Source organism: Schistocerca cancellata, chromosome 7 (genome assembly GCF_023864275.1).
Source record: "Schistocerca cancellata isolate TAMUIC-IGC-003103 chromosome 7, iqSchCanc2.1, whole genome shotgun sequence".
NCBI classification, from domain to species: domain Eukaryota; kingdom Metazoa; phylum Arthropoda; class Insecta; order Orthoptera; family Acrididae; genus Schistocerca; species Schistocerca cancellata.
Genome location: NC_064632.1, coordinates 288,312,968 through 288,339,112, shown reverse-complemented (window position 1 = coordinate 288,339,112; position 26,145 = coordinate 288,312,968).

Here is a 26,145-nt window from a genome sequence, read left to right as displayed (position 1 = left end):
CTCTCCTGTGCTAAACTCTTCATCTCAGAGTAGCACTTGCAACCTACGTACTCAATTATTTGCTTGACGTATTCCAATCTCTGTCTTTCTCTACAGTTTTTGCCCTCTACAGCTCCCTCTAGTACCATGGAAGTCATTCCCTCATGTCTTAGCAGATGTCCTATCATCCTGTCCCTTCTACTTATCAGTGTTTTCCACATATTCCTTTCCTCTCCGATTCTGCGTAGAACCTCCTCATTCCTTACCTTATCAGTCCACCTAATTTTCAACATTCGTCTATAGCACCACATCTCAAATGCTTCGATTCTCTTCTGTTCCGGTTTTCCCACAGTCCATGTTTCACTACCATACAATGCTGTACTCCAGACGTACATCCTCAGAAATTTCTTCCTCAAATTAATACCGGTATTTGATTTTAGTAGACTTCTCTTAGCCAGAAATGCCTTTTTTGCATTAGCGAGTCTGCTTTTGATGTCCTCCTTGCTCCGTCCGTTCATTGGTTATTTTACTGCCTACGTAGCAGAATTCCTTAACTTCATTTACTTCGTGACCTTCAGTCCTGATGTTAAGTTTCTCGCTGTTCTCATTTCTACTACTTCTCATTACCTTCGTCTTTCTCCGATTTACTCTCAAACCATACTGTGTACTCATTAGATTGTTCATTCCGTTCAGCAGGTCATTTAATTCTTCTTCACTTTCACTCAGGATAGCAATGTCATCAGCGAATCGTATCATTGATATCCTTTCACCTTGTATTTTAATTCCACTCCTGAACCTTTGTTTTGCCGGCCGGATTGGCCGAGCGGTTCTGGGCGCTCCAGTCTGGAACGGCGCGACCGCTACGGTCGCAGGTTCGAATCCTGCCTCGGGCATGGATGTGTGTGATGTCTTTAGGTTAGTTAGGTTTAAGTAGTTCTAAGTTCTAGGGGACTTATGACCACAGCAGTTGAGTCCCATAGTGCTCAGAGCCATTTAGCCATTTTAGCCTTTGTTTTATTTCCATCATTGCTTCCTCGATGTACAGACTGAAGAGTAGGGGCGAAAGGCTACAGCCTTGTCTTACACCCTTCTTAATACGAGCACTTCGTTCTTGATCGTCCACTCTTATTATTCCCTTTGGTTGTTGTACATATTGTATATGACCCGTCTCTCCCTATAGCTTACCCCCACTTTTTTTCAGAATCTCGAACAGCTTGCACCATTTTATATTGTCGAACGCTTTTTCCAGGTCGACAAATCCTATGAAACTGTCTTGATTTTTCTTTAGCCTTGCTTCCATTATTAGCCGTAACGTCAGAATTGCCTCTCTCGTCGCTCTACTTTTCCTAAAGCCAGACTGATCGTCACCTATCGCATTCTCAATTTTCTTTTCCATTCTTCTGTATATTATTCTTGTAAGCAGCTTCGATGCATGAGCTGTTAAGCTGATTGTGCGATAATTCTCGCACTTGTCAGCTCTTGCCGTCTTCGGAGTTGTGTGGATCATGCTTTTCCGAAAGTCAGATGGTATATCGTCAGACTCATATATTCTACACACCAACGTGAATAGTCGTTTTGTTGCCACTTCCCCCAATGATTTTGGAAATTCTGATGGAATGTTATGTATCCCTTCTGCCTTATTTGATCGTAAGTCCTCCAAAGTTCTTTTAAATTCCGATTCTTATACTGGATCCCCTATCTCTTCTAAATCGACTCCTGTTTCTTTTTCTATCACATCACACAAATCTTCACCCTCATAGATGCTTTCAATGTATTCTTTCCACCTATCAGCTCTCTCCTCTGCATTTAGCAGTGGAATTCCCGTAGCACTCTTAATATTCCCACCGTTGCTTTTAATGTCACCAAAGGTTGTTTTGACTTTGCTGTATGCTTGTAACGCTACTGCCCGCTAGGGCGTACGTTAGCTCTTTAAAGCCTGTACTGTAATAAGTTCACGGGCTTCACCTTATAAACAAGGATTTTAGTACATAAGTTGACCGCGTGTACCTAATTGGAAGCAATTCGGACTTATACCCAGTCGGTAACTACAGTGATGCGTCAAGCAAAGGTAAAGTAAAATTCTGCATTCGCACGGACAAGAAGTACACACAGCAGAGGTTACCAATGATTAATAATACGGTCGCCAGCCTAGTTAGGCATTGAGTGAGTTTTTCCTTGTACAAGTGGGTACATGTACAAGCATAATAACACGTAGTAATGTTGCGTTTTATGGCAAAATTTGGAACCAGAAAGAATCTACTGAACTAAGGTTTTCTTCTTTTGTACTAAATTGGACGAGCTAAAATTACACAACACCACACAGCAATGATTACTACTAACTGCATTTCGTATATTGATCAGAATGAAATCGGGCATAGATTACCCTAGAATTAGCAATTTTGAAAGCACACATACAATGTCACTATTAAAATTGGAAAAACACTAATACACTTAGGTTTAATATAGAACTTAACTTTGCTGTTCGAATCTGATCAGTACCCTTCAAGATTTGAAAGAACAGACAAGAAAAAAAGGGGGGGGGGCCCTGAAACTGTTATGGTCGTTATACTGAAACTATTAAGTACTGAAGGTAAATTAACATGCAAAATTATCAATCTATGGATAACTACTCTTTTGTCTTACTTCTGAATTATTTAACTGTCATTATTTCTGTCTCAAATTAATTAAATAACATCGCTAACTCAATTCAAAAAAACTGTCTTCCTATTTAGTCATACTTTTGTTCTTTATCAACATTTGCAATAACACACAGAACTTTAAACTTCTTTATAGCATGGGTTTGTCTGCTGATAATTCTCATTAACACTAACTTTAAACTTTCAGTTCAGGATACTCGGGTTGCACAATATGTGGTAAGGACCCTGTCTAGGTCAGTGATCAGGATAAGTAATGGCTGAGGCAATTCTGGTAAAAGTCACGTTATTATTGAACAGTTAGAAACAGTTTCGACACTGGTCCACACAGATACAATTCTAAAGATGAAATAAATGTTTGACCTGTGCGCGTCGGTGCGGCGGATGGCGGGCAGCGAGATAGCGAGAAGCACAGCACACATGCAAGCACGGCTAAGGCTCTCACTGCATCGGCATTTTCCTTCTTCTTAGCGTCGTAATCTTTCCAATTTTGTGCCTAAGAATATAGCCATGCCATGTAGTCGTCGGGATCGGCACATCCGAGGCTCAATGGAATCCACTTTTCCTGGATAGCCTCCTCGAAACGGTACGTGTTCCTCTGACCAATGCCCAACTCCGACTGTTATACTGAGCCCGTTGTGCCGAACCGCGCCAGTGTGCGTTTTCCCGCACTCGCCTGCCTCCACCTTTTCCCGCTCCCCTACAGGTAGGGTATTCACCACAGGTTTTCTACTCAACATATATTAATACCTTTCCTACGTATGGACCAGGCGTATAAAATACAATTTTCACATCTTCCAAGAGTTTCAACATTAAGTAAACTTCCCTTTGATTACCACATTACTTGAAATCTAACATAAATAATAATGTTCATTTCAAAAGTTGCTTACAGTTTCTTTAACATAACGATACGAAAAGAAAAAGAAATTCAAAACATTGCTTACATTAATCTCTCGAAATTCAGAAAGAAAAAAAATTATAATATGTACAGTTGTTGTTGTTACATGCTGAGTCTGTCCTTCCGACAATCACATCTTTTTCGATGTCTTCACATTTTTCCTGCAGCCATTTCGTCTTAGCTTCCCTGCACTTCCTATTTATTTCATTCCTCAGCGACTTGTATTTCTGTATTCCTGATTTTCCGGAACGTGTTTGTACTTCCTCCTTTCATCAATCAACTGAAGTATTTCTTCCGTTACCCACGGTTTCTTCTCAGATACCTTCTTTGTACCTATGTTTTCCTTCCCAACTTCTGTGATGGCTCTTTTTAGAGATGTCCATTCCTCTTCAACTGTACTGCCTACTGCGCTATTCCTTATTGCTGTATCTATAGCGTTAGAGAACTTCAAACGTATCTCGTCATTCCTTAGTACTTCCGTATCCCACTTCTTTGCGTATTGATTCTTCCTGACTAATGTCTTGAACTTCAGCCTACTCTTCATCACTACTATATTGTGATCTGAGTCTATATCTGCTCCTGGGTACGCCTTACAATCCAGTATCTGATTTCGGAATCTCTGTCTGACCATGATGTAATCTAATTGAAATCTTCCCGTATCTCCCGGCCTTTTCCAAGTATACCTCCTCCTCTTGTGATTCTTGAACAGGGTATTCGCTATTACTAGCTGAAACTTGTTACAGAACTCAATTAGTCTTTCTCCTCTTTCATTCCTTGTCCCAAGCCCATATTTTCCTGCAACCTTTTCTTCTACTCCTTCCCCTACAACTGCATTCCAGTCGCCCATGACTATTAGATTTTCGTCCCCCTTTACATACTGCATTACCCTTTCAATATCCTCATACATTTTCTCTATCTGTTCATCTTCAGCTTGCGACGTCGACATGTATACCTGAACTATCGTTGTCGGTGTTTGTCTGCTATCGATTCTGATTAGAACAACCCGGTCGCTGAACTGTTCACAGTAACACCACCTCTGCCCTACCTTCCTATTTATAACGAATCCTACACCTGTTATACCATTTTCTGCTGCTGTTGATATTACCCGATACTAATCTGACCAGAAATCCTTGTCTTCCTTCCACTTCACTTCACTGACCCCTACTATAACTAGATTGAGCCTTTGCATTTCCCTTTTCAGATGTTCTAGTATCCCTACCACGTTCAAGCTTCTGACATTCCACGCCCCGACTCGTAGAACGTTATCCTTTCGTAGATTATTCAACTTATTTCTCGTGGTAACCTCACCCTTGGCAGTCCCCTCCTGGAGATCCGAATGGGGGACTATTCCATAATCTTTTGCCAATGGAAACATCATCGTGACACTTCTTCAATTACAGGCCACATGTCCTGTGGATACACGTTACGTGTCTTTAATGCAGTGGTTTCCATTGCCTTCTGCATCCTCATGTCGTTGATCATTGCTGATTCTTCCTCCTTTAGGGGCAATTTCCCACCTCTAGGACAAGAGAGTTCCCTGAACCTCTATCCGCTCCTCCGCCCTCTTTGACAAGGCCGTTGGCAGAATGAGGCTGACTTCTTATGCCAGAAGTCTTCGGCCGCCAATGCTGATTATTTATCAAAATTTAGAGAGTGGCGGGAATCGAACCCGGGACTGAAGACGTTTTGATTATCAAAGATGCTACCCCTAGACCACGGGTACACTACTGGCCATTAAAATTGCTACAGCACGAAGCTGACATGCTACAGACGCGAAATTTAACCGACAGGAAGGAAATGCTGTGATATGCAAATGATTAGCCTCTCAGTTCATTCACACAAGGTTGGCGCCGGTCTACAACGTGCTGACATTAGGAAAGTTTCCAACCGATTTCTCATACACAAACAGCAGTTGACCGGCGATGCCTGGTGAAACGTTGTTGTGATGCCTCGTGTAAGGATGAGAAATGCGTACCATCACGTTTCCGACTTTGATAAAGGTCAGATTGTAGCCTATCGTGATTGCGGCTTATCGTATCGTGACATTGCTGCTCGCGTTTGTCGATACCCAATGACTGTTAGCAGAATATGGTATCGGTGGGTTCAGGAGGGTAATACGGAACGCCTTGCTGGTTCCCAACGGCCTCGTATCACTAGCATTCGCGATGACAGGCATCTTATCCGCATGGCTGTAACGGATCGTGCAGCCACGTCTCGATACCTGAGTCAACAAATGGGGACATTTGCAAGACAACAACCATCTGCACGAACAGTTCGGCGTTTCCAGCAGCATGGACTATCAGCTCGGAGACCATGGCTGCGGTTATCCCTGACGGTGCATCACGGACGGGAGCACCTGTGATGGTATACTCAACGACGAACCTGGGCGCACGAAAGAAAAAAAAAAAACATTTTTCCGAATGAATCCAGGTTCTGTTTACAGCATCATGATGGTCGCATCCGTGTTTGGCGACATCGCGGTGGACGCACATTGGAAGCGTGTATTCGTCATCTTCATACTGGCGCATCACTCGGCTTGATGGTATGGCGTGCCAATGGTGACACGTCTCGGTCACCTCTTGTTCGCATTGGCGGCACTTTGAACAGTGGACGTTACATTTCAGATGTGTTACGACCCGTGACTCTACCCTTCATTCGATCCCTGCGAAACCTTACATTTCAACAGGATAATGCACGACCGCGTGTTGCATGTCCTGTACGGGCCTTTCTGGATACAGAAAATGTTCGACTGCTGCCCTGGCCAGCACATTCTCCACATTTCTCACCAATTGAAAACGTCTGGTCAATGGTGGACGAACAGCTGGCTCGTCACAATACGCCAGTCACTACTCTTGATGAACTGTGGTATCGTGTTGAAGTTGCATGGGCAGCTGTATCTGTACACGCCATCCAAGCTCTTGATGCCCAGGCGTATAAAGGCCGTTATTACGGCCAGAGTTTGTTGTTCTGGGTACTAATTTCTCAGGATATATGCACCCAAATTGCACGAAAATGTAATCACATCTCAGTTCTAGTATAACTTATCTGTCCAATGAATATCCCTTTATCATCTGCATTTCTTCTTGGTGTAGCAATTTTAATGGCCAGTAGTTTAGTTAGGCTGCCTCCGCTGACAGGAGGGCCTCAATCATTCAGTTGGCATGTGTCACTTTACTCGCGGTGCGAGTTTAGTTCGTCACAGGCTACAACAGCACCCAGCGATCAGATTAGCGACTGCAGCAGGGCTAGTTTACCTCGAACAGAATTGTACTTTACTAACAGTGAGAAACTGAAAGTTTGTAATAGCAAGATTAGCGATATTGACATTACGTCTGGCTGCAACAGGACTGAGCTCATACCGCTCGCCTTAAAAGACACGACTGGCCATCATGTAACGCAAAGTTTTACACGTGTGGAAAAAAAAAGCCATGTCCAAGCAGTTTGTTTGCAACGGCACAAAAACGCCAGTTTTGCCCGCTCCTAGAAAAACCAGCTTCGTGCACATGCAGTGGGTGCTGTGTTTTCCAAACCTACAACATGTTCTGACAAAATTAAGATTAAGGTTGTGCCTCCTTGTCGGCCTAGTGCTGTGCAACGACTTCTGAAAAACTATTAGTCTCAGTACGAACTGCTGGTCATCATGTGAACTTCCAGTTAGATATAGATCCTTGAGTAACTTTGCTTAACCGTGCCACGCCTTTCTAAACCTCACTGTTTACAACGGACAGGAAATTACAGTGCTTGGACAGTGTAGTTTGCCTGTCACTTACCAATCCCAGACTATGACAGTAAAGTTTTCTGTGACAACATATTCGGTTTAGATGCCGTTGCTTTGTTTGGACTTAGCAACCAAGACAGTGTACTTTCAGTGTCTGTTTTTGAACCAAAAAACAGTAGCAATCTGGCTTAAAGAATTTCCTGAGCTATTTGCAGAAGGAATCCGAAAATTTAATAACTTAGAAGCGCATGTGGCACTGAAAGACAATGCACAGCCTAGTTTTTTCCGGGCCCTCCTCTTTTTAATTGCTGTAAGAGACAAAGCCTCCAATGAATTGAATGAATTGTAAGATAATGGTGTAATTACTCCCATTCAAGCTAGTCAATGGGCAAGTTCTCTAGTTGTGTTGCATAAGCCTTCTAGTAGAATACTCATTTCTGTTGACTTCAAGTCCACAATCAACTCACAGACAGTAGTTGACAATTACCAGTTCACTCACCCTGAGAAAATCTGGGCAGGCTTTGTGCAGGACGTTATTTCTCTAAGATAGTTTTGCTTGATGCCTCCTCCCAAATTACAATGGACGAAGAATAATAGAAAGTGTTTGTTGTAAATACACGCTTATGACTATTCAAGTATTTGCGTTTGCCCTTCGCAAGTGCTTCCGCACCCTCCACTTATCAACGTTGCTTGGAACAGCAAACTGAAAAAGTGCCATTTTGTTCAGACTACCTTGATGATATTGTCGTCTCAGGTCGTACACCAGAAAAACACATATACAACTTACTTACTTTTTTTCGAGTGTTGTCAGAAGCAGGACTCAAGCGTCGTCTCGAAAAGTATGACTTTTTTCAAACTGAACTACAGCACTTGGGTCACGTGATAAACAGCCAGAGCGTGCACCCCCTCCAATGTCATTTGCTTGCAATCCGCGACCTGCCTGTGCCTCGCAATGTGTCAGTACCAGGCATATATTACATTCAGTTCATACCGAATGCCGCTCAGATCGCGGCCCCATTCTATTGCTTGCGTGGCAAAAATGTACCTTTTGTGTGGACTAAAGACTGTCAAGACGCATTTCAGGAACTCAAAAATCCTTTGTTTAGTGACAGATTTTTAGCACATTTTGATGCTGAAACCCAGTAGTTCTGCAAGTCTACCCTTCTTCCTACGGAATCGGCCGTGTGCTTTCACACAGAATCGGTGGATAAGTTCTCCTGTTTCTTTTACCTAAAAGTTGCTCACTCAAACTCAGTGCAATTATTCTCAAATATAAAAAGAGACTCTCGCTGCTGTGCATTATGTGACCAAATTCCATCACTATTTGTATGGTCGCAAGTTCTTTTTAGTCACAGATCACTAGCCTTTGCAGACCTTGTTTCATTCGTCAAAGCCGGTTCCTACACGCACTGCTCAAGAATGGCAACGTTCGGCTGTGTTGCTTTCGCAGTATCAGTTCGAAATTGTGTACGGACCTACGGCGAAGCATGGCAATGCAGACGCCCTATCTCGCCTTTCGATTGGCTCAGACTCTACTTTTGATGCATCTGCCGCATCTTGTTGCCAAGTCGATGCACAGGACTCTGAATTTCTGGAATCTTTTTCCCTGCACTACAGAAAAATTGCACAGGCCACGTAAGCAGACCCAGATCTCAAGATTCTGTTGCAACACATTCGCACGTCTTGCCCTCGTTCATTGAACAGTATCGAGAACTCAGTTGTGCGCCGACAACTTGCACGTCGGCATAACCTTTTAGTACAACAGGGTGTGATTCTAGTTCAGAGTGGCAGTGGACTATTGCGTTTGCTTATTCCCGAAGTGTTGCAAAATGATGTGTTACAACTGATTCACCAAGGACATTGGAGAATTGTTCGCACTAGATAGTTAGCGCGACGGCACTGTACTTGAACGGGCAGGGGCACCCATTTTGAACAAATGACGTCAGAGTGTCGCACATGCGAGGAAAACCAATCCGCTCTCAACTTGGCCTAAGTCTCAATCCCCATGGCAACATGTTCACATAGACTTTGCTGGACCATTTTGGAGCACTCGTTTGCTCATGCTGCTAGAGCCTTTTAGCAAGTTCCCATTTGCGGTGCCTAAGGCTTCTACCACATCACAAGCACTTTAGTCGGCCAACGGGCCACAGTTCACTTCACGTGATTTTGAAAAGTTTTATGAATGAAACGGCATTCGCCGTCTAAAATGTGTTCCGTTTCATCCTCAGTCCAACGGTGAAGCAGAACGCTTAGTACGCACTTTTAAACAAGAGATGGCCAAGCTTCGCACCACCCACACACGGGAACAGGCGCTGCAACTCTTTCTCGCCTGCTATTGCTCCCACCCATGAGCTGTACCATCACCGGCGGAGGTTCTACGTGCCCGCCGGCATCGGAAGGTGCTACACTTGCTACACCCACCGCAGCGTACGGAGCCGCCACAAGTCCGCAGCCGCAAGTATCGCTTTGCGCCGTCCGAACTTGTCCTTTTCAGGGTTACTGCTACCATGGGCGTTAGGAAAGAGGTGTGGTCCAGGAACTCATTGGCTCTTTTATGTCCCGATGGTTTGCAGCGCCGCCACCGGAACCAAATTTGTGTGTGTCATTTTTCTCGTGATTCTGCTGCTTTTCTTTCCCCAGATTCACGGTCTCACGGGAACAGCCCTGACTTCGCAGCCACCCGCTGGTGCCACTAGGGCACCCCAGGAGGGGTGATACGTCCTCGCTCCCGCCGTACCCGCTCTCCGATTCGGTGGATGTCGACCCGTCGTCGTCGTCGCCATCATTGCCACAGGCCGCGCCCTCAGCCCTGGACCTGTGAACTGGCAGCAGTTTTCCAGAAACTCTGTTGTCTCGCAAGCCAGATGGCAGGATACGGTCGAGAGTGCGTCATCGTAATCCACAGCCAAGGCAGCGAGCTCATCTCTACATACAGCCTCCTGCTCCCCCTCCTCCCCCCAACCCCACTGTCGTCATTCGCATCCTCCCTACACGACCACATGCAACATATCCGGGGGGGGGGGGGGGATGTGCTCGCGTAAGCTGCCGCCAAAACACTGGTCGGCAATGATGAAACGCGAAGATAGATTAGTAGGCTGCAGATCAATCGCGCCTATCACGAGAGAGGCCAGAGACACACCCACATGCAACAAGCCGCCAACGCCCTCTCGTCAGCATGTATTTAGGCTGCCGCTGCTGACCAGAGGACCTAACTCAATCATCCTGTTTTGAGTCTTTCAGTTTACTCACGGAGCGGGTTTAGTTTGTCACACGCTACGACAGTACACAGCGACCATTTAGTGACTAGAGTGGGACTAATTTAGCTCTACCAGAATTGTACTCTACTAGCAGCGAGAAACTAAAAGTTTGTATTAGCAAGGTTACCGATACTGACGTTACATCAGTCTGTAAGACGACTATTGCTGATGAGGTTCTACCACAGAACATGGACTCTATTCAAGTTAAGTAAATGTTTACAGTTCATGCAAATAATGAACCGTATTAATCCACGTGTGCAGTTGTATTTCAGGAAGAGGATACCGGCCACCCAGAACAACATCATCTCCCTTGCTTCCTTGCTGTACAAGATTCTACAAATATTCTACTTCAAAATACAGATCTCACCAAAAGGATCTTCTCCAGAACAACGATGTAAAACGCTGTCGATTAATTGAGTCTTAACACAACCACAATTTCTTTCATTTCTCATTTCTCATGTGAATCTTGTGCTATATTTAGAGTGCACACGGGTGTCCAGAACTCAAGAACGGAAATAATTTTCGCATTGTGTGTCAGTGCCAAGTAACAGAGCTCGATGTAATTTCTACCATACATACAGAACCTTCTACAGAATAGTTCAGAGGGTAACTGAAAGAAATACGCAATGAGACGAACAGAAACGACAGTTTTATTCAAAAACAGTAATTACACTTAAGTCATCACAGTTGATGATGTACCCTGGACATTAAAACTGACGGGACATGGTTCTTAGCAGAGTGACTGATCACCACAGACAGCAGTGAAAGCTCCGTAATGTGCTCCCACACTGGGTACAAGGTTAGTAAGGAGTTCTTGTGAAGTGCGTTCCACGGGTTCGCCAGGGCGGTTGCCAACTGCTGGATGGTTGGTGGTGCACGTAGACGTGTTGTATTACGTCTTCCGAACACATACCAAACTTTCTCAATGGTATTTAAGTTCGGCAAATGGGCAGGTCTCCACCCTCACTGTTCGATGCGGCATAGCATTGTTATCCATAAAAATGAAGTCATTTTGAATGCACCCTGAAAACATGCACATGGGGAATGGGCACACTGTCACAATAACGTTGCCCGGTGGGTGTATAATGTTGAAAGACTTGGAGGTCAGAAATCTCATGCAAAATTATGACTCCAGAATTTTCAAGAGTAAATTGTACATCTGATTTGGTCTACTCGACCAAATTGGTGTTCAACTGTAGGTGAAATAATTGTTTGAAATAATATATGGGTTACGCGTAGATATGCATGTTGTGCGTTTCTCATATGTGATTGTTTCATAATGTTGTAGTATAAACAACTGCGCAACTATCCAAACCAGCATCAGCTGACGGTCCCAGATAACAGCAATTTGTTTCTTGAACGTGGCCGAACGGTCTAGGGCGCTGCAGTCATGGACTGTGCGGCTGCTCCAGGCGGAGGTTCGAGACCTCCCTCGGGTATGGGTGTGTGTGTGTTTGTCCTTGGGATAATTTAGGTTAAGTACTGTGTAATCTTAGAGACTGATGATCTTAGCAGTTAAGTCCCATAAGATTTCACACACATCTGAAAATTTTTGAAGAATAATGTAGGAGAGAATGGAACAGAAATCTCTGAATATGTTAGATGACGACAACTTTGGCCTTAAGAAAGGTAAGGCATCAAAGACGCAATTCTGATGTTGTGGTTAATAATGGAAGCAAAACTAAAGAAAAATCATGATCAGTTCGTAGGATGTGTTGATCTGCAGAAAGCATTCGACAAAGCTAAATGGTGCAACATCTCCTAAATTCTTAGGTAAATAGCTATAAGCAATAGGGACAGACAGCTAAAGTACAACATGTACAAGAGCCATGAGGGAATAGTAAGTGTAGACGACAAACAAGGAATTTCTTGGATTAAAAATATAATAAGACAAGGATATTGATTTTCGCTCCTGCTGATCAATCTATCTATCGTGGAAACAATGATGGAAGTAAAAGAAAATTTCAGTAGAGGGATTAAAATTAAAGGGAAAGGATATCTGTTGATAAGACTCGCTGATGACATTGCTGTCCTCAGTGAAAGAGAAGAAGATTTACAGGATATGTTGAATGGAACGAATAGTCTAATGAGTACAGCATATGGACAGAGAGTAAATCGAAGAAAGGCAAAAGTAACGAGAAGTAGCAGAATAGTGAACAGCGAGAATCTTAACATCGGGATACATGGTCACGGAGTAGATGAAAGTAAGGAATTCTACTACTTAAGCAGGAAAATAACCAATCACGGACGGATCAAGGAGGACATCAAAAGCAGACTAGCACTGACAAAAAGGGCAATTTACGGCAAAGAGTAGTATCGAACATAGACCTTGGTTGAGGAATACGTTTCTGATGTTATACGATGGAGCACAGCATACTATGGTGGTAGACTGTGGGAAAACCCGAAAAGAAAAGAATCGAATCATTTGAGCTGTGGTTCTAGAGACGAATGTTGAAAATTAGATGGACTGATAAGGTAAAGAATGAATTTCTGCGCAGAACCAGAGAGGAAAGGAATATATGGAAAGAACTGACAAGAAGAGGGGACAGAACGGTAGGACATAGGTTAAGATATCACGGAATAACTTCCATGGTACTAGAAGGACCTGTACTTCGTAAAAACTGTAGAGGAAGACAGAGATTGGAATCCTTAAAGCAAAGAATACTGGATATAGGTTGCAAAAACTACTCTTGAGATGAAGAAGTTGGCACAGAAGAGGAATTCGTGGCGGACCGCATCAAACCAGTCAGAAAACTGATAATTAAGAAAACACTTTTTCAAGGCCTATCCAAGCTACCTGTGAGCAGACAAGTAGCCGCTGGAAGAAGAACAAAAGAGAAGAAAAAGAAGACGAAGAAGCAGATGGCAGGGTTCGCTTATGGCGGGGACGACACGGAGCTATGGACCCAAGTTGTCGATAAAGCACTGTGCAACCTGGCATAGGCTCCATAATGGAACGGACACTGTCCTCTGATACAAGTGAACTGTTTATTGATTGGAAATAGTTGCGTTCGGCTACTTAGAGACAATTTTTAAGCGTGACAATGCGCCGTGTCACCGGGCAACAATTGTCCCGATTGGTTTGAAGAAGATTCTGGACAGTTCGTACGACATGAATTCCATTGAACAATTTGGACATAATCGAGAGGTCAGTACTTGCACCAAGTCCTGCACCGGGAACATTTTCACAGTTATGGATGCCAATGGACGCAGCATGGCTCAGTATTTCTGCAGGGCACTGCCACGTCGAGCGGCTGTACTGTACTGGGCAAAGAGAGGTCCGACACGATGTTAGGAAGTATCCCATGACTATTGTCATCTGAGTGTAAATCAGCGATGTTTAAACGCAAGTGGCTGACCGCCATTTAAGCTTAACTGGAAACAAATTGCGACATTATTAAGTATCCAGATATGTGGTCCCATGATGTATTTTTTATAGGAAACTAATATCATTTATACAATAGAGCGTTAGCATATTGATGACGGAAACCTGCGTTATAACGTTACGTTATCGCCTAATGGTTAATCCACTTGGTTGGAAGATACAATTATGCAACAGTTATTCCTTACAGAATTTTGGTTGGTAACAAGACTAGTTACTATCAGATTTATTTTTCATTCGTATGATATTTTTCTTTATGGTTAGGAAGTTATTGGATGAACTGTGTATTCGTTGAAATGCGATAAGAGCGCAATTACTCTTGCAAGTTAAGTATAGAAGACACTAACTCTAGGTTAAATCACGGTCAAAGAAGTAGTTGGTCTTTAGGATCGATCGCATGGCAGGATCCTGCCATCTTGAAATGGGAAAACTGTCAATACAGGGTTAGCGTTTCGTAATTACGGAAATAGTGTCAAGGCGCGCTACGTTTGTAGATGGCGCGGCTCGTACTCAAATGCAGCACTGTATTCTTTCAGCTGCCCCAATTAACACAGCCTTAGGGTCGAATAACTTTATCTCAACACGGCGTCTTGTGAACCTCTAATCAATGTGGTTAACGACGGTTTCCTCTCGTGAGTGAAAAGGATTGTTGTGATTAATCTAAGACACATCACCAGCTGCCAATAGCGGTGTGTGACGAAGTGCTACATTCAGCGTAGACGATTTGTTTTTTAGATTACGCATTATTAAGTACAGATTGCGATCCAATAGTGATCGTTGTTTCGTAGAACGCTCGGTAGAAGCATGCACACCATTATACGGTATACATAGCATGCTAGTGTATAACGATCGGGGTTGCGTGTTGAAATACGAAGAATATTAGATACTCAGTGGGACAGCTTAACAAGGTCAGTGGCCGAAAGATGTACGGCTAAATTTAGACATATTTACCGGATGTCCGAATACAGAGTTGCTCACACCGCCCTCGATTAATATGCTTTCCAAAAGTGCCACAGTACAGGGCCCATACCAAAACACGTGAACCACCAAAGCGATTACGTTCGACAACGTTCCTGGATGTACGTAGTACGTAGTACTGACGAACGTAGTCAATTCGGTAGTCAGGGTGTTATGGTGTGGAGAGGCACAATGATCTATGGGCGTACTGAATTGAAAATATAGTACATAGACAACTATGGCTACACTTTTCCCGAGTAGCCTTCCTGAAGAATGCAACACAGTAGATGTAAACCTAATATAACCGAATGTTCATTCTCCTATAGGGTAAGTGGTTACTACAAATCAAGGTGATTAGTTTTGTAACTAGTCATCTGTGATACTATTGTCTATTGTAAGATAGACAGAACTGTCATTATTAGTAAGGCCTTGACGTATATCACTGAGATGATGTTTCGTTTTTATACAGACAGCTTATTTCAGCTTCATAGATACCATTAACCAAACACATAATAGATCACGCGCATTAAATGTAAAATGAAGTTCAAATGGCTCTGACCACTATGGGACTTAACTTCTGAGGTCATCAGTCCCCTATAACTTAGAACTACTTAAACCTAACTAAACTAAGGACATCACACACATCCATGCCCGAAGCAGGATTCGAACCTGCGACCGTAGGGGTCTCGCGGTTCCAGACTGTAGCGCCTAGAACCGATCGGCCACTCCGGCTGGCCTAAAATGAAGTACCCCGTAATAGGTTATTTAAAAGACCGAGAATTTGTAGGACTGTGGCTTTTGGAATTAGATGTGCAAGATACGTTTCAACAAGCGAGAGTATGCAAATAGGTGATTATATATGTTTTGTACTCTGAAAGTTTCTTTAGCAAAGATGTTCGCCAAATTCTCTCTTATTAAAAGGAGTAATGTACCTTCTTAATTATATAGAGAAGTAAGTTTAATCAGTACTGTCACCAGGCCGGATTTCACAGACTGTTTTGAGATATATTGCTATAAAAATGGTACAGAGTTGTCAAAATGTAGGGGGCGTTTACCTAGTAGTCTCTACACTGTCAGAGTGCGTAGGCGCGGATACCTCGATGGCGTCCAAGGCGTGTTCAATACGAGTGAAGTCGTGCAGTAGGGCGGCGGAGTAGAAAGGCATACATGACGCCACTGGCCTCTCCTCAGTAAGTAGGGCAAGATTTGGTCGGCACAGATAAGTTTATTGACTTGCTGAACATACAGATGGCCGACAGAAAGCTGTAGGTGAATAGGCGGCCTGACATTATCGGGCGGTATCTTGCCGTGCACCAGATCAGTGGTATGTGCATGAAGACATTATACACCACGCAGAAGTCAGCCGAGCAGAATCAGCTGTTCCACCTACCCCACTTTCACTGACGGAACCAAAGGTATGGGACAGCGATATTCACGTATACAGATGGCGGTAGTACAGCATACACAAGGTATAAAAGGTCTGTGTACTGGCGGTGCTGTCATTTCTACTCAGGTGTTTCTTGTGGAAAGGTTTACAACGTGACTGCGGTCGCAAGACGGGAATTAACAGACTATGAACGCAGAGTGTTAGTTGGAGCTGAACGCACGGGAAATTCCCTTTGGGAAATCGTTAGGGAATCCCATATTCCAAGATTCACAGTACCGTGAGTGTCCCAAGGATACCAAATTTCAGGCTTTATCTCTCACCACGAAAAACGCAGAGGCCGACGACCTTCACCTGACGACCGAGAGTTGTCAGGGCTAATAGACAAGCAATATTGTATCAAATAGCCGCAGAAATCAACGTGGAACGTGCGACGGACGTATCAGTTAGGACAGTGCGGTGAAATTTGGCGTCAGTGGGCTATGGCAGCAGAGGACCGACGAGAGTGCCGTTGCTAACAGTACGACATTGCCTGCAGCGCCTCTCCTGCGCTCGTGACCGTATCAGTTGGACCCTAGACGAGTGGGTTGGGTTGTTGTTGGGGGAGGAGACCAGACGGCGAGGTCATCGGTTTCATCGGATTAGGGAAGGAAGTCGGAAGTCGGCCCTTTCAAAGGCACCATCCTGGCATTTGCCTGGAGCTACTTAGGGAAATCACGGAAAACCTAAATCAGGGTGGCCGGACTCCTCCCGAATGCGAGTCCAGTGTGCTAGCCACTCCGCCGCCTCGCTCGGTGGACGAATGGGAAACCGTGGGCTGTTAATATGAGGTCCCGATTTCAGTTGATAAGAACTGATGGTAAGGTTCTAAAGTGGCACAGACCCTTGAACCCACGGATACAAGTTGTCAACAAGGCACTGTGCTAACTGTTGGCGGTTCCATAATGGTGTGGGGTGATTTGACGGAGGATGGACTGGAGCCTCCGGTTCAACTGAACCGATCATTTTGCAGTGATTCGTGAACTTCATGTTCCCAAATAAAAATGCCCCATATGTTCGCGATTGGTTTGAAGAACATTCTGGACAATTTGAGAGAATAATTTGGCCACCCAGCTCTCCAGACATGAACATTTACGGGAAATAATTGAGAGGTTCGTTCGTACATGAAATCCTGCACCGACAACACTTTCGCAGTTATGAACGGTCCATGGAGGGAGCATGGCTTAGTATTTCTGCAGGAGACTTCCAACGGCTTGTTCAATCGATGCTACGTTGAGTAGCTTTATACACCGGGAAAAAAGTAGTCCGACACGTTATTAGTAATATAACTGAGTCAGTCGACATACAAGTTTTCTGGCTGTGGTACCGCGTCATAATGTATAAAACTACTGCAGACAAATATTAGTAGGTATATCATGGCTTTTTCACCTCATTGTAAAAGTAATATGTGAAGATTAGTGACAACATGGATGCAACAACGTAAAAAAAATAGAGCAACGGTGTGACAGCAACAGAGGGAGCATTTGTCAGAGAATTAGAGAGTAAAATGTTGGGCGTCTTCGAATGCGGTAGTTTGTTAGAGGTGAAGAGAGACCGATCTCCACAACGTACGCCAAATGAGTGCAAACCGAGGCTCCAGATGCAAATACGCGAGCTAATGGAGAAAGCGACGAATGTCCACACTGTAGGCCGCTTTGAAACTTGTACTGTCGTATTTGATGCCTGGTAACAAGTATTTCATTTGCAGCAGAGGTTGACAATAGCACTTCAGTTGTAAATTATTTTCACACGACCGGTTTCGGACTGTAATAAGCCCATCATCGGGTTTGTAGCTGTACTGCGGTCCCCGAGAGTCGCGTGTACCGGGCGCGGTGTGCTTATAGGCAACACACCGCGACTGGTACACGCGGCGCTCGTGGAGCACAACACCGCTACGACACCTGAAGATGGGCTTATAGCAGTCCGAAACCGGTCGTGTGAAAATAAAGTAATTTACAACTGAAGCGGTAATTTCAACCTCTGCTATAATGCTCAGTTGCGAATGTTCTTCCAACAGGATTGTTTGTGTTTCATTTGCGTTGGTATGCTTTTTAGTGTCCCAGTACACACGTGTTAGCCATATAGTGTTTTCTCAATCACACGTACACGTCAGCTCTCTGTCAAGGGAACCTGTTCGTATTCAAGTTCACATAACAAAGTTTCACAGTTGCTCTAAATGCTATAGCTGTCAGATGAAGTACAGCGTTGATAGTGCAGAACTCATAAACAAGAAATATGTTACAATTACGGAGCTACAAATAAAGACAGATATGAGTATCATATTTCATTGTATCAAGTGAAACCTTAAAAACAGTTATTAATAACAATTTGTTCCATTTCACGACAGACTAAATTCTTTTCTGGAATTTTTTCGAATGAAAGTAAAGACGCACAACATCTCACAAGAAGAAGTTCGTAACTGACTGAAAACATTGTTATCCATTGCTGCGATAAGGATTAACTTTGTCGAAGGATGCGCTGCACTTCTCTTCCTCTTGCGTGTTCGCTTATTTCGATATCTTGAACCATTTACAAATTGCACAAAATAAATTTTGCACCCACTGCATACCTGCAAGTTTCTGTTGATGTATATTCAAGAAGAGAAAGAAATAAAAGATATCTGCTACATTTTAATCCTGTAATTTCGCAAACAAACAGAGTGATCTAAATGAAAACACGCTGTTTGAAAGTGAACATATTTGTACATATCTGTAAGTGAAATCATCCGTTCGGTAACGCTCAGTACCATGTTACTCCAGCCCGTGCAGTGGAACCTGTCTCAACCTTTTCTATCACGCTGAACACTATCTTAATCCTGAAGCCTACCCGTACGAGAAGACCAGAATGAAGACGCTCGAAAATAATCAAGCATGGGATGCAAAGTATGAATTTGATACGAACTCCAACACACATCGGACACACAAGTGTTCTCTGCCAACTTACACGAGCCTGAAGCATTAGCCATTCTTAGACTGTCGCTTTCATGAGATCACCTAACGCATGTTTGTGGAGTATCCTGCAACAAAGCATAGAAAGATTCAGCTTACCTGGGTCAGGCTGTATCATGTTCGGGTCAGCAGCCATCACAATATCGGCGAGGACAAAAACGTAAGGAAAACATTATCAGAAGGGACAGTATATCAGGGCATGTGTCAAGACATTAAAGAATAGCTTCTATGGTTCTTGACGGAGCTGTTGAGGGTAAGAACTGTCGGGGTATATGAAATGTATAGTCCCATGCATCGGTCTCTAATTGCAAAAACGAGCGCACCTGATATTTGTCTATTACAACGCCATATAGCATTAGTAAAGAGCAAATGTTTGAGAAAACCGTACGTATTTTAGGTCGTAGAATTCTGGTATATGAGAAACCTGTACGTATTTTAAGACGTAGAATTCCGATATACAAAATAATTGGAAGTTCCGATTTGAAAGTACGACGCCGATCCTGCCTACGTAAGGGGGAAGGTTAGGACGTGGCCAGCTGTAGCAGAGACAGATGTTCACTTTACTAGTATTAACTTTTCACCTAGAAAATTTTTTTCTTACGATGCGTCGCTATCGAGACATTTAGTTGTGTCTAGTTAAAACAAAAATCTTGTATAATAGGTATAGCGGAACTCCGCCGACCATTTTACAGAGGTGAACAAAAAGACCTGAACCAGAAATAAATATAGTAAGCACCCGTAGTCTAGGAGTACAGTTCCGCTTCGAGTGCCGAACGGGAAGGTTCTTGTTTATTTCAGCTGCCGCACCGTCGCTTGTGTGAATTTTTCCACGTTAGTGTTGTTCTGTCTGTCTAGTGAGTCGTAGCGCCTCCGCTCTGCTTTACTGTCTGTTTGTGTGTACGTGTTTTACGTGAAATTTATAGATCCCCTTAACGTTGAAAGATTGTTGTCGCGACATGGTTCTTAAGCCCCATTCAAGCATCGCAATAATTCTGTTAGTGTGACGTCTCTCGCAGACGCTGAAATTGACTTTACCAAGGTTCGAGTGTTCAAGCTCCCGACGGAGGTTGATGACAACTTTCTAAAGGACTTATTGACTCCTTATGGTAAAGTGAAAAACGTCCATCGTGAACGTGGTGTAATGAAATTCGTTCCGCGGAAATGCATGTCAAACGCAATATGTCATCGCATTTACTAATGTGTGGTTATCGAGTTCGTGTCATGTGCACTGGTCAAGAGGAACCTGCTTCCTATGTAATGAAAGTGGACACGTTCGGTCTAATGGCCTGCGGAGGGTTTTTGTATTGAAGCCGTCCTAATACAGAGTCGCCAATTGACGTTTGCTGATCTCGTTCCTTCCCCTCCCGACGTTGGACCTACTTCTACTTCTAGTCGTAATAAACAAAAAGTCACTTCTGATAATCGTGCAACTGAATTTACACCTTTACCTCCGCGACAGGTTTAGAATCCTACAGCTCCCAGGATAGAACCCGTAAGAGTGACACAAGCGACGTCCCCGATGCTACGATAGCTCCCATCCGTGGTACGGTGAGTGGCGAAGAAGTTATCTCCGGCATCCCTCCTGCTCGCGAAGTGTCTCCTCCTGAGCTGCCTGTGTGTGGAGGGGGAGCGGAGTCCGCCCCCCCGCCCCACCACCACCACTCGTCTTTGTATCCTCCGTTACAGTATGAGACAACGCAATGTCCTCATGCTCCTTCGTTTTCAAACGCCGATGGTTTCCTGAATTTGCCGTCTACAAGAAATCCCGAGGAGAATAAAATTAGCGACCAAGTATCACCTGTTGTATTGGTATTCCACAAAATGCTTCCGCCTTAGTGACTGGACCTGCAGTACATGACACTTGTTTTGATGTGCAGGAGGCTATGCTTATGACCCTTCCCACACCTTCGCCTGCAGAGGTCGCCATGCGACGTAGCCGACAGAAACAGCATATGCAACCTTACCGTGCGGTGGCATGTAAGAAATCTAAGAAAAAGGATTGTGATGATCGGGGTTCTGGCCCCCAGTATCTGATTCACCTGTGGACTCCGCAATGGACCTTCACGCTCAACTGTCTAGCTAATTCTGCTCAGTACGTTCTGTACATCCCTGTATAGCTTTGATCAATGACCCAAGCCTGAACGTTCTTTTCTTTAAATGTTAATCGTGAGGAATCAGAATTCCGGTTCGCTTCGCTGCGTCAGTTCAAAAAAATGGTTCAAATGGCTCTGAGCACTATGGGACTCAACATCTTAGGTCATAAGTTCCCTAGAACTTACAACTACTTAAACCTAAATAACCTAAGGACATCACACACACCCATGCCCGAGGCAGGATTCGAACCTGCGACAGTTGCAGTCCCGCGGTTCCGGACTGCAGCGCCTAATACCGCACGTGCGTCAGTTCATTTATGATTCATGTGCTTCCATATTCTTCTTACAGGAGGTGTTATTTAGTAATTTCTCCTCACCTGGTTTTCGTTTGATGTGTAACGTAGCACTTAAATATTCTGCGGGGCCCGCCTTATTCTTTTGCGAAGGCATTCCAATTGCTGAGGTGCAAATGTTGGATTCTGGCAGGTTGTCAACGTTTTAATATTAGCTTGGTTCTTTTATATGCCCCTTCTGGCACTGGTCGCGCAGTGGATCGTTCGCGTTTTTATAAAGAGGATATTGTTTATCTGTTGTGTAGGAGATCTCCGGGTATTCTGTTGGGTGGTGATTTTAAATGTGTATTGCGTCCTGTGGGTCAATCCCCAAATTTTAATATCTTTAGTGAATTACATGAATTGGTACGCTCCGTACGCCTAAAACACGTCTGGATATGTAAATACCCGACGTTAGCTAAAGTTACCCACTTTACTGCGACAGTGTTCGGATGAGGGCTGAGTTGGCATCCCTTCGCTCACAGCTGCAAGCGGCGCTGACTTCGGTCGCGCAACTTGAGGCTATTGCCAATGGGCACCACTGTGAGGGGCCGGACTTGGGTATCACGGGGATGTCAACCTCGTCCCGTCTGTCCCCAGATCGGTCTGCCACTGTGATTGCCCCGGTTGCTGCCCGCAGTGGGGCTGAGCCCTCGCCTGTGGTTGATTGGGAGGTCGTTCCAAGGCGTGGCAGGCAGCGAAAGACGTCCCCGGAGGCTGATCAGAAAGTCTCCCCGGTGCGTCTGACAAACAGGTTTCAGGCACTGTATCTGGCTGAGCCAGATGCAGCTGCCTGCCCTGTTTCAGAGAAAGATTCTCAGTCTTCAAGGTCCGGGCAATCACAGAGGTTGGGCTTATTGGTAGTTGGGAGCTCCAATGTTAGGCGCGTAATAGGGCCCCTTAGGGATATGGCGGCTAAGGAGGGGACGACATCCAGTATGCGCTCCGTGTGCATTCCGGGTGGAGTCATTCCTGGTGTGGAAAGGGTCCTTCCGGATGCCATGAAGAGCACAGGGTGCAGCCAGCTGCAGGTGGTGGCACATGTCGGCACTAATGACGTGTGTCGCTTTGGATCTGAGGAAATTCTCTCTGGATTCCAGCGGCTCTCTGATTTGGTGAAGGCTGCCGGTCTTGCTTACGAGATGAAGGCAGAGATGACCATCTGCAGCATCGTTGACATAACCGACTGCGGACCTGTGGTGCAGAGCGGGGTGGAGGGTCTGAATCAGAGACTCAGACGCTTTTGCGACCGGGTTGGCTGCAGATTCCTTGCCTTGCGCCATAGGGTGGTGGGGTTTCGGGTTCCGCTGAATAGGTCAGGAGTTCACTACACTCAGCTGCCGGCTACACGGGTAGCGGAGGCTGTGTGGCGTGGACTGGGCGGTTTTTTAGGTTAGAAGGCCTCGGGAAAGTACGTATTTCTAGAGTTCCGGAAAGCTTTTGCCACCGTTCCTCACAAGCGACTTCTAATCAAGCTGCGGGCCTATGGAGTATGGTCTCAGTTGTGCGACTGGATTCGTGATTTCCTGTCAGGAAGGTCGCAGTTCGTAGTAATAGACGGCAAATCATCAAGTAAAACTGAAGTGATATCAGGTGTTCCACAGGGAAGCGTCCTGGGACCTCTGCTGTTCCTGATCTATATAAATGACCTGGGTGACAATCTGAGCAGTTCTCTTAGGTTGTTCGCAGATGATGCTGTAATTTACCGTTTAGTAAGGTCATCCGAGGACCAGTATCAGTTGCAAAGCGATTTAGAAAACATTGCTGTATGGTGTGGCAGGTGGCAGTTGACGCTAAATAACGAAAAGTGTGAGGTGATCCACATGAGTTCAAAAAGAAATCCGTTGGAATTCGATTACTCGATAAATAGTACAATTCTCAAGGCTGTCAATTCAACTAAGTACCTGGGTGTTAAAATTACGAACAACTTCAGTTGGAAAGACCACATACATAATATTGTGGGGAAGGCGAGCAAAAGGTTGCGTTTCATTGGCAGGACACTTAGAAGATGCAACAAGTCCACTAAAGAGACAGCTTACATTACACTCTGGGGAAGGCGAGCAAAAGGTTGCGTTTCATTGGCAGGACACTTAGAAGATGCAACAAGTCCACTAAAGAGACAGCTTACACTACACTCGTTCGTCCTCTGTTAGAATATTGCTGCACGGTGTGGGATCCTTACCAGGTGGGATTGACGAAGTACATCGAAAGGGTGCAAAAAAGAGCAGCTCGTTTTGTATTATCACGTAGTAGGGGAGAGAGTGTGGCAGATATGATACACGAATTGGGATGGAAGTCATTACAGCAAAGACGTTTTTCGTCGCGGCGAGATCTATTTACGAAATTTCAGTCACCAACTTTCTTTTCCGAATGAGAAAATATTTTGTTGAGGCCAACCTACATAGGTAGGAATGATCATCAAAATAAAATAAGAGAAATCAGAGCTCGAACAGAAAGGTTTAGGTGTTCGTTTTTCCCGCGCGCTGTTCGGGAGTGGAATGGTAGAGAGATAGTATGATTGTGATTCGACGAACCCTCTGCCAAGAACTTAAATGTGAATTGCAGAGTAGTCATGTAGATGTAGATGTAGATGTAGACTTCTTGTAGCAGGTTAGGTAGGTTTTACTTATCAGACTGCCTGAGCGACAGTATTCTTAATGTTGAAGTCATCCCAGTCTCTTTCACGGATCACTTTTCTGTGGCCACAACTCTCAATCTTGAACGGCAACCAGTCAAATTCTTTCGCCCTCCGTGCATGCTAAACGTCGCTCACCTAGCTGACCTCTCTCTCGGTCACGTGGTGCGAGCCGTGTGGGAGCGTACTCTACAGTCCACTGGGAAATAATCTTCCACCCTTGGCCGGTGGACACAGCTTACAAAACCGAGGCTCAGGCAAATTATGATTATTGTGCTGCCAAATTGCGAGACTTTAGGAGAACTTATGAATATTACTATTCCATGGTGCGTGAACTTTATGCTTATTCGGATCATGCCCCTCTGCGAAAGTCTGATGTTAGGCATGTAAAGGTAGAACTGTTGACCTTGAAGAGAATACAAATGGAAGGTTTGAAACTCCGTTCGAAGCCACATTCATTGGTGACGGAAGAATTACCTTCCTTATATCATATCCTTCGGTGTCACACCCGTCGCCGACGCGCTTGTATTCGTTCTCTCACGACAAGTGATGAACGTATCATAATGGTGCAAGCTGATATAGAGCGTATCTTGCATCAGTACCATGTAGACATCTACGACGTCGATGAGTCCAATGAAACCTTTTCCGACACACTTGTCGGCATCTTGGATACGACAATTACACCTGAACATAATGCACTGCTCTTAGCTGCCTTTCAGTCTAAGGAAGTTTACAAACTTATTTGGGATCGCCATCTCAAAATATCCCTAGGTCTAAACGGACCTTCAAACGTATTTTATGTGCGCTTTTGGCCGTTGTTGGATGCTACCTTTACCTCCCTTTTGAATGACGCGTTACAGGATAGAGTAGTGCTGACCTCGTTCAAAGTGGGAAAAATTGTTTTAATCCAGAAACGCACTGGACCGGCTGCCCCTGATAGCTTTGGTCCACTTACTTTGTTAAACATTGATTATCAGACTGTGGCGATGACAGTTAATAGCAGGATGTCGGCTCTGATGGAGACGGTTGTTGCAAAACATCAATGCAGCGTACCTGGTCGTACCATTCTTATTCCTATAGTCGAGAGACGTGACGTAGTTTCGGTTGCTGCTGTAACGTCCGTCCCCTGTACCCTTACTTTTCTAGACTTCGATAAGTCATTTGGTCGTCTTAATCACGACTCTCTGCTTCGGATTCTGGAGGCAGTTGGTTTCACTGTGACACACGTCAAGTGCTCTCAAATCTGTTTACGGGTATTTCGGCTTCGGTGGTTGTTAATGGCTAACTGACGCCATCAATAAATATCCATAATGGAGTACATCAGGGAAGCCCGCTGTCAATGACTTTGTTTGTGTTGTCTCCGGAGCACCTACTTCGGATTCTGGCACCCCCGCTGACAGGTTGAACGCTTTCCGGCGGGACTGTAGCTGTTCGTGCATACACGAATGACTTGATGGTTCTACTTCGCAATCCTGCTGAGATACCTCGACTGAAGGCTGTAATCGATAATTTTTGTCGTTCAGGTGCAAAAGTTAATGAAGGTAATTATAAGCTTCGTCCCTTGCGAGGTTTCGATGACGCTCACGTTCCATGGGCTACTGAGGTGGATCGGCATACGTCTCTTGGTATCATCATTGATCTTTGTCCACCCCAAATGGCGGCGCTCAACTGGAAGTCTGTTACGGAAAAAATTCACGGAACGATACAAGAGCACGAAAGGCGTTCTTTTACTCTGATCCAGAAAGTCTGAATACTGGATACTTATGTCTTACGCAAGGCTTATTACATAGGCCAAGTTTATCAACTTCCCTCGATGGTGGCGAAGAATCTACAACAATTGTCTGGTCGTTTCTTATGGAAAAGACACAT